We start from the raw sequence: 9,543 nt of genomic DNA on the forward strand, positions 1-9,543 counted from the left end.
AGCATTGGATAGCCTTGTAGCTTCAAAGCCTGGCTGCTTCCTGCCCAGGGAAGTCCTTTGCCCAGACACAATCATGAAAGGCACTGCAGACAAATTGAACCTGAGAATTCAGCCATAGCAGAGCACTGGATGAACCAACCTGGACACAGCATATTATTGGAGAACACAGAAATGCTGGACCACTCTCACAACCACCATGTCAGACTACACAGAGAAGCCATTGAAATACACAAGCATGTGGTCAATTTCAACAGAAAGGAGGAAACCAAGAAAATGAACACAATCTGGCTACCAGTATTAAAAAAAAAACGAAAGTCTTGGAAAAAATAAAGAGCAACACTCTAAAAATAGGGGAATTCCAGACAAGAATCAGTCAAGGCCTTCCAACAAAGGATTCCCCCAGGCAGGAAGCAGCCAGGCTTTGATGCTGCAAGGCTATCCAATGCTAATCAAGCTGGCCAATTGCAACATTCACACTTGCCTCCAGCAGACAAGAGTTCTTTCTCCCACCCTGGACATTATTCCACAGATATATAAACCCCACTTGCCCAGTTTCCAACAGACCCCTCAACCTCTGAGGATGCCGTCATAACAGCACTATTTTAGGTGTTGTTTCCAACGTGGCATTAAATGCAGTGGGTTGCTGTGAGTTTTCCGGGCTGTCAGGCCATGTTCCAGAAGCATTCTCTCCTGACGTTTCGCCCACATCTATGGCAGGCATCCTCAGAGGTCTGCTGGAAACTAGTCAAGGGAGGTTTGCATACCTATGAAACAGCTAGCCGTCTCCTGCCACCCGTTGCTGTGGCCCAGTCTGTGTATATGTGTGTATATATATATGTGTGTGTTTGTGTGTATATGTGGTTTTGCGCATGCATTGTAATGTAATTTTTTTTTGGCTTTTTAAGTCCCTTCTGCTATGTTTCTCAGTGTTTTTATGAGTGGTGGTCACTCGTTGGCCTGAGAGGTGTCTTGTGTCCAAATTTGGTGTCAGTTCGTCCAGTAGTTTTTGTGTTATGTTAATCCCACAAACGAACATTACATTTTTATTTATATAGACTAGCTGTCCCCTGCCACGCATTGCTGTCGCCCAGTCTGTGTATATGTGTTTTGTGTGTGTGTATATGTATATATGTTTGTGCATATATTTGTGTGCATGTGTTTATGCATAAATACACATGTGGTTATGCCGAAGCCCCCAGTGGCGCAGTGGGTTAAACTGCTGAACTGTTAAACTTGCTAACCGAAAGGTCGCAGGTTCGAATCCGGGGAGTGGCATGAGCTCCCACTGTTAGCCCCAGCTTCTGCCAGCCTAGCAATTCAAAAAAATGCAAATGTGAGTAGATCAAAAGGTACTTCTCCAGTGGGAAGGTAACGGTGCTCCATGCATTCATGCCGGCCACATGACTTTGGAGGTGTCTACGGACAACGCCAGCTCTTGGGCTTAGAAATGGACATGAGCACCAACACCCCACCCACACCCCCGAGTCGGACACCACTGGACTTAATGTCAAGGGGAACAATGTGGTTATGTGCATGCATTGTAGTGTATTTTTAATTTTTTTGGCTTTTTAAGTCTTGTCTGCTGCGTTTTTCAGTGTTGTTATGAGTGATGGTCACTCGTTGGCCTGATACGTGTATTGTGTCCAAATTTGGTGTCACTTCGTCCAGTAGTTTTTGAGTTATGTTAATCCCACAAATGAACATTACATTTTTATTTATATAGATGTCCAGTGGGGGTGAAAGAACTCTTCTTTTTTGGAGGCAAGTGTAAATGTTGCAATTGGCCACCTTGTTTAGAACTGAATGGCCTTGCAGCTTCATAGCTTGGCTGCTTCCTCCCTGGGATAATCCTTTATTGGGAGATGTTAGGAGGTTTGTTTCCAGTCAGGAAACAATCAGGGCCAGCTAAGACCTCCTAGCAAAGGATTCCCTCGACAGGAAGCAGCTAGGCTTTGAAGTTGCAAGGCCATTCAGTGCCAATTGCAACATTCACACAAACAGACAAGAGTTAATTCTCCCACCCAGGACATTCCACAGGTATATAAACCCCACTTGCCTAGTTTCCAACACACCTCACAACCTCTGAGGATGCCTGCTATAGATGTGGGCGAAACGTCAGGAGAGAATGCTTCTGGAACATGGCCAGACAGCCTGGAAAACTCACAGCAACCCACTGGCCATGAAATCCTTCGACAACACATTAAGTGCAGTGCTTCTCTGTAACATCTCTCTTGAATTCTTTTTGCTTTGAATGCCAGTGTTGATTCTGCGTTCCAATAGAAAACAATGACCAGCACAGATAAGAGAATTCTGTACATTGAAGAAAGGAAGGCCTGAGAACATTAACCACTGCGGCTCAATGCTCTGGAATTATGGGACTTTTTGTTGGCCAAAGACCTTATAAAACTACAATTCCCATAATCCCAGAGAAGAGGGTTTCTGGACTCCTCGCTATTGCATTTTGCTAAAAAAAAAAAAAGTCCCTTTATTTATTATGTGGCTGCTTTCCTTTCCTTCCTAAGACATTTCAAATTATCGTTTCAATTTAACTCTGTTCTAATATTTGGTTGCTTTGCTTTCAGTTAAGCTCGGTTCCATCATATTATGAACTAGCCGTCCCCTGCCACTCATTGCTGTGGCTCAGTCTGTGTATATGTGTTTTGTGTGTGTATATATTTGTGTATATGGGTATATATGCGGTTTTGCACATGCTTTGTAATATATTTTTTATTTTTTGGCTTTTTAAGTCCCTTCTGCTGTGTTTTTATGAGTGGTGGTCACTCGTTGGCCTGGCAGGTGCCTTGTGTCCAAATTTGGTGTCAATCCGTCTAGTGGTTTTTGAGTTGTGTTAATCCCACAAACGAACATTACATTTTTATTTATATAGACTAGCTGTTCACTGCCACGCGTTGCTGTGGCCCAGTCTGTGTATATGTGTTTTGTGTGTGTATGGATGCATATATATATATATATATATATATATATATATACACACACACACACACACACACACAAGCCATCCCCTGCCACGCATTGCTGTGGCCCAGTCTGGGTATTTGCAAAATAAAGCAATGAGAAAGTGTTGGTTTCTAATATATGTAATGTCTTTATGCTTGTGGGTAAACAGTATTTCTTGCTGTTTCTTTGTCAGTGTCAAAGTGGAGATTGTCTGATTTGCCTACTCTGGGATATACAACATATCATTCTCCTTCTTTAGGGGTCCCTTTCAGATCTATGATACTATATCTATGTGTGTGTTTGAATCATATCTATCTATATCTATGGCTGGATGGCTCTTTGTCAGGAAGGCTTTGTTTACGTTTTCTTGTCCAGGTGAAGGGGGTTGGACTGGATGGCCTTAAGTATTTTCTGCTGGTCATGGGGGTTCTGTGAGGGAAGTTTGCCCCAATTCTGTTATTCGTGGGGTTTGGAATGCTCTTTGATTGTAGGTGAACTATAAATCCCGGTAACTACAATTCCCAAATGTCAAGGTCTATTTCCACCAACCTCCATCTGTGTTCATATTTGGGCATATGGAATATTCATTCCAAGTTTGGTCCATCTCTATCCTTGTCTGAGTCCACAGTGGTCTCTGGATGTTGGTGAACTACAACTCCCAAACTCAAGGTCAATGTCCACCAAACTCTTCTAGTGTTTTCTGTTGGTCATGGGAGTTCTGTGTCCCAAGATTGGTTCAATTCAATCATTGGTGGAGTTCAGAATGCTCTTTGATTGTAGGTGTACTATAAATCCCAGAAACTACAACTCCCCAATGACAAAATCAATTTTTTTTAGTGGAGGACATACACTGGATTGTTGGCTGTATTGTGTCCAAATTTGGTGTCAATTCATCCAGTGGTTTTTTAGTTATGTTAATCCCACAAACAAACATTACATTTTTATTTATATAGACTAGCCGTCCCCTGCCACGCGTTGCTATGGCCCACAGAGGGGTTCTGTGTGGGAGGTTTGCCCCAATTCTGTCGTTGGTGGGATTCAGAATGCTCTGTGATTGTAGGTGAACTATAAATCCCAGCAACTACAACTCCCAAATGTCAAGATTCTATTTTCCCCAAACTCCACCAGTGTTCACATTTGAACATATTGAGTATTCATGTAGGGTTTGGTCCAGATCCATCATTGTTTGAGTCCACAGTGCTCTCTGGATGTTGGTGAACTACAACTCCCAAACTCAAGGTCAATGCTCACCAAACTCTTCTAGTGTTTTCTGTTGGTCATGGGAGTCCTGTGGGCCAAGTTTGGTTCAGCTCCATCATTGGTTGAGTTCAGAATGTGCTTTGATTGTAGGTGAACTATAAATCCTAGCAACTACAACTCCCAAATGACAAAACCAAATTTTTTGAGTAATGGTCACTCCTTGAGTTGTGACCAAATTTGGTGTCAATTCGCCCAGTGGTTTTTCAGTTACGCTAATCCCACAAACGAACATTACATTTTTATTTATATAGATTGCCACGGAGCCCAGTGGCGCAATGTGCAGGCAGAACTGAAGACAGACAGGTTGGAGGTTTGAATCCATGGAGAGCGTGGGTGAGCTCCCTCTGTCAGCTCCAGCTCCCCATGCAGGGACATGAGAAAACCTCGCAGAAGGATGGTAAAACATCCAGACATCCGCTGGGCAACGTCCTTGCAGGTGGCCAATTCTCTCACACCAGAAGCGACTTGCAGTTTCTCAAGTCACTCCTGACATGATACGACAGCAGATCTGAATCCAATCAATCAATCACGAGACTGACAGATAGACACTCACCAAGATGGCTTTGGATATATATCTAAGCTAGTAGCTTAATGTTCATACCATACTGTGTTTAATATAGTGGGCATTCTACCTTGTTGTTTTGATTAATTGTATAGCAGTTGTGTTGTTTTGTTGTTGTTTAAGTAATTAGGTCTGGGTGGGAATACAATAAGTCGACTGCCGGAAGGGAAGGGGAAAAGAGAAGGGCTTTTACAATGCAAATCCAGGCTGATTCACTCAAAAGATGTCGTAAACACGCCTCCAAGCAAGCGACACTAAATTGAATGGAAGCCACTCCAAGGTGTGTCTGCAAAGGACGGGAACATGTGGCCTGATCCAACTCCCATCAGCCCTAACTCATGGGGAAAGATGCTGGGATTGGGAGTCCAACAACTTGTACGTACTTCTGTTTACAGAATTGAATATCCATACGACTTTGGTGCAGCAAACTAGGTAATGTGCTCACTTTTTGACCATAAATAACACAGATCTTTAAAACACTATCCAAAAATTAAGAACTAAATGGTTGGCTTCAAAACAAAGTACATGTACTAGGTTGCTGTGAGTTTTCCAGACTGTCTGGCCATGTTCCAGAAGAACTCTCTTCTGACGTTTCGCCCACATCTATGGCAGTCATCCTCAGAGGTTGTGAGGTCTGTTGGAAACTCAGCCAGTGAGGTTTATATATCTGTGGAAAATATATACCCAATTTTCTTAGTTTCCAGCAAACCCGAGGATGCCTGCCATATATGCAGGCGAAACGTCAGGAGACAATGCTTCTGGAACATGGCCAGACAGCCCGAAAAACCTAGGTGGCCAATTGCAACATTCACACACGCCAAAAGCGGACAAGAGTTCTTTCTCCCACCCTGGACATTATCCCACAGATATATAAACCCCACTTGCCTAGTTTCCAACAGACCTCACAAGCTCTGAGGATGCCTACCATATATGCAGGCGAAACGTCAGGAGACAATGCTTCTGGAACATGGCCAGACAGCCCGAAAAACCTAGGTGGCCAATTGCAACATTCGCACACGCCAAAAGCGGACAAGAGTTCTTTCTCCCACCCTGGACATTATCCCACAGATATATAAACCCCACTTGCCTAGTTTCCAACAGACCTCACAAGCTCTGAGGATGCCTGCCATGTATGCAGGCGAAACGTCAGGAGAGAATGCTTCTAGAACATGGCAATGCAGCCCGAAAAACCTACAACAACCCAGTGATTCCAGCCATGAAAGCTTTCAACAATGTTGCAATTGGTCAGCTTGTTTAGAATGACTGGCCTTGCAGCTTCAAAGCCTGTCCGGTTGCTGCCTCGAGATATACTTTGTTGACAGGTGTTAGCTGGCCCTGATTGATTCTTGTCTGGAATCCCCCCAGCCTGGCTTGTTGTTGCCTGGGGGAATAGAAGACAAGACTCAAACACCTCCCAACAAAGGATTCTCCAAGGCAGTAACCAGCCAGGCTTTGAAGCTGCAAGGTTACTAAATGCTAATCAAGGTGACTAATTGCAACATTCACATCTTCCTCAAGCAGAGAAGAGTTATTTCTCCTACCCTGGACATTATTCCACAGATATATAACCCCACTTGCCTAGTTTCCAACAGACCTCAAAACTCATAGGTGTGGGCGAAATGTCAGGAGAGAATGCTTCTGGAACATGGCCATACAGCGCGAAAAACTCACACAACAATCCAGTGGTTCTGGCCAGGAAAGCCATAGAAAAGTGACAACAGATTAGTTGACAACTAAGTTTTGCTTTGCCAAAAGAAAGAAACTACAAAGTTATTTTCACAAGCCTGGAAAAAAGCTATGCGCGCGTCCTCACGAGGCCATGTTCTGATAGAACGCATTGTAATGAATAGTAGAAGAATACATGGAAGGTGTATTTCAGTGGGAGGAGTTTGTCTCTAGACCGATCTTATTCTGATGGGTTGATTCCCTAGCAAAGCTCACGTAAGACACTCCTTTGGGGGCATCCACATTGTGGAATTCATGCAGTTTGACACCACTTACGGAATCAGGGAGTTGTGGTTTTACGGTGGCCTTTCCCCTTTCCTCGCAAAACAACAAACCCCACTATTCCATCAAAGTGGTATCAAACTGCATTAAACCTACAGTGTAGATGCACTCCTTATTATTCAGTGTAGTCACCCCCATACAGACCTTCTCTGCGCTGCTGCCTCACCAAACTAGAAATCCCACTATTCCATCAGCAGTCAAAGTGGTATCAAACTGCATCACACTTCCAGTGTAGATGCTTTATTTAGTCACTCTCATATAGACTTTCTCTACCACTAAGCGTTGGTGCCTTGGCAAACTAGAAGTCCCACTGTTTCATTGGCAGTCAAAGTGTTATCAAACTGCATTAAACCTACAGTGTAGATACACTCCCAATTGTTCTATTTACTCACCCTCATACAAACTTTCTGTGTCACTGAGCATTCGTGCCTCACCAAACTAGAAATCCCACTATTCCATCAGTAGTCAAAGTGGCATCAAACTGCTTCAAACCTACAGTGTAGATGCACTCCCAATTATTCTATTTAGTCACCCTCATAAAGACCTTCTCTGTTACTGAATGCAGGTCCCTTGCCAAACTAGAAATCCCACTATTCCATCGTCAAAGTGTTATCAAACTGCATTAAACTTACAATATAGATGCACTGCCAATTGTTCTATTTACTCACCATCATAAACATTGTCTCTGCCACTCAGCATTAGTGCCTCACCAAACTAGAAATCCCTCTATTCCATAGCCTTGAGCCGAGGCAGTCAAAGTGGTATCAAACTGCATTAAACCTCCAGTGTAGATGCACTCCTAATTGCTCTATTTAGTAACTCTCATACAAACCTTCTCTGCCATGGAGTGCTGGTGCCTCACCAAACTAGAAATCCCACTATTCCATCAACAGTCAAAGTGGTATCAAACTGCATTAAACTTACAGTGTGGATACACTCCCAATTGTTCTATTTACTCACCATCATAAAGATCTTCTCTGCCACTCAGCATTAGTGCCTCACCAAACTAGAAATCCCACTATTCCATCAGTAGTCAGAGTGGCATCAAACTGCATCAAACCTACAATGTAGATGCATTCCTAATTGTTCTATTTACTCACCCTCATACAGACCTTCTCTGCCACTGAGCACTAGTGCCTCACCAAACTAGAAATCCCACGATTCCATTGGCAGTCAACGTGGTATCAAACTGCATTAAACCTACAGTGTAGATACACTCCCAATTGTTCTATTTAGTCAAACTGATCTTCTCTGCCACTCAGCATTAGTGCCTCACCAAACTAGAAATCCCACTATTGGCAGTCAAAGTGATATCAAACTGCGTTAAACCTACAGTGTAGATGCACCCCTAATTGCTCCATTTAGTCACCCTCTGCCATTGAGAAATCCCACTATTCCACAGCCTTGAGCTAGGGCATTCAAAGTGGTATTAAACTGCATTAAATTTACAGTGTAGATACAACTTTATGTTTGTTTGTTTCCTTTCGGGGCCATGCTGTTTATTCCTAACCATTTCCGGGAAGTAACACGAAGAGACGGAGTCCTTTTTAAGGGTCTTGCCAAACTACAAATCCCAGGTTTACGGGTCTTGCCAAACTGCAACTCCCAGGAGTCCAAATGAGTTTCAAGCGGCGTCAAACCGCGTTAAGGCTGCAGCGGAGACGGGGAAACAGCGTCAAGTGTTGTTTCCCGTCCGCCAAAGAAACTTCTACAAAGTTGCATCCTCATCATCATCCTCATCATCCTCCAAAACAACAACAACAACAACAACAACAACAAGAAGGGCGAGAAGCACGCGGGCAATGTCCTCCAAGGGCAGGGAAGCCGGAGGCGGGACCTTGGCTTCCTTCCCTCCCTTGGAACTCACCTCTGGCGCAGACACGTGTCTCTGGGCGCACGTCGGGACGCGTTCACGGGGAAAGGGCTGCGAGGGGCTGCTTCTCCTTCCGCGGCATCCCTCCCGGGCGGAGAGAGAAGGAGAGAGCGAGGCGAGGCGAGGCGGGCCGGGAGGCGGAGCCGAGCGAGGATCATGGGAGATCGGGCCCGGCCCAGGACTACACATCCCAGGATCCTGCAGCGGGGACGCTCCGGGGGAGGCAGCCAAGCAGGCAGGCAGGCAAACGCCCATGCATCCTGCCAAGGCGACAGAATTCGGGATGGGCGAGGCAACAGCACTCTTTGGCAGGCTCCGGACCTTGTGAAACTACAGTTCCCAGGCAGTACAAAGGGTGCCAAGCATCAATTCATTCCTCCCATTTGGCTCAATGCTATAGAACCCTGGAAGTTGTAGTTTGGCGAGGCAACAGCACTCTTTGGCAAGGAAGGCTCAGGACCTTGTGAAACTACAGCTCCCAGGCAATAAACAAGGTGCCATGCATCAATTCATTCTGCCCTTTGGCTCAATGCTATAGAACCCTGGAAGTTGTAGTTTGGCGAGGCAACAGCACTCTTTGGCAAGGAAGGCTCAGGACCTTGTGAAACTACAGCTCCCAGGCAATAAACAAGGTGCCATGCATCAATTCATTCTGCCCATTTGGCTCAATGCTATAGAACCCTGGAAGTTTTAGTTTGGCGAGGCAACAACACTCTTGGGCAGGAAAGGCTCCCGACCTTGTGAAACTACAGGTCCCAGGCAATAAACAAGGTGGCAAGCATCCCTTCATTCTGCCCATTTTGCTCAATGCTATAGAACCCTAGAAGTTGTAGTTTGGCGAGGCAACAGCACTCTTTGGCAGGTTAGGCTCTGGAACTTGTGA

General features: G+C 44.7%; 1 protein-coding gene across 1 annotated transcript in view; it reads right to left on the bottom strand.

The window, feature by feature from the left end:
- Positions 1-8,789, bottom strand: part of BCORL1 (BCL6 corepressor like 1) — a 63,317-nt gene extending 54,528 nt beyond the window's left edge. The window contains exon 1 of the mRNA XM_060756338.2: positions 8,655-8,789. The gene's annotated coding sequence lies outside the window, so the exon portion shown is untranslated. The remainder of the gene's footprint in view (positions 1-8,654) is intronic.
- Positions 8,790-9,543: the final 754 nt, after the last annotated feature.

Source organism: Anolis sagrei, chromosome 10 (genome assembly GCF_037176765.1).
Source record: "Anolis sagrei isolate rAnoSag1 chromosome 10, rAnoSag1.mat, whole genome shotgun sequence".
Lineage (NCBI taxonomy): Eukaryota > Metazoa > Chordata > Lepidosauria > Squamata > Dactyloidae > Anolis > Anolis sagrei.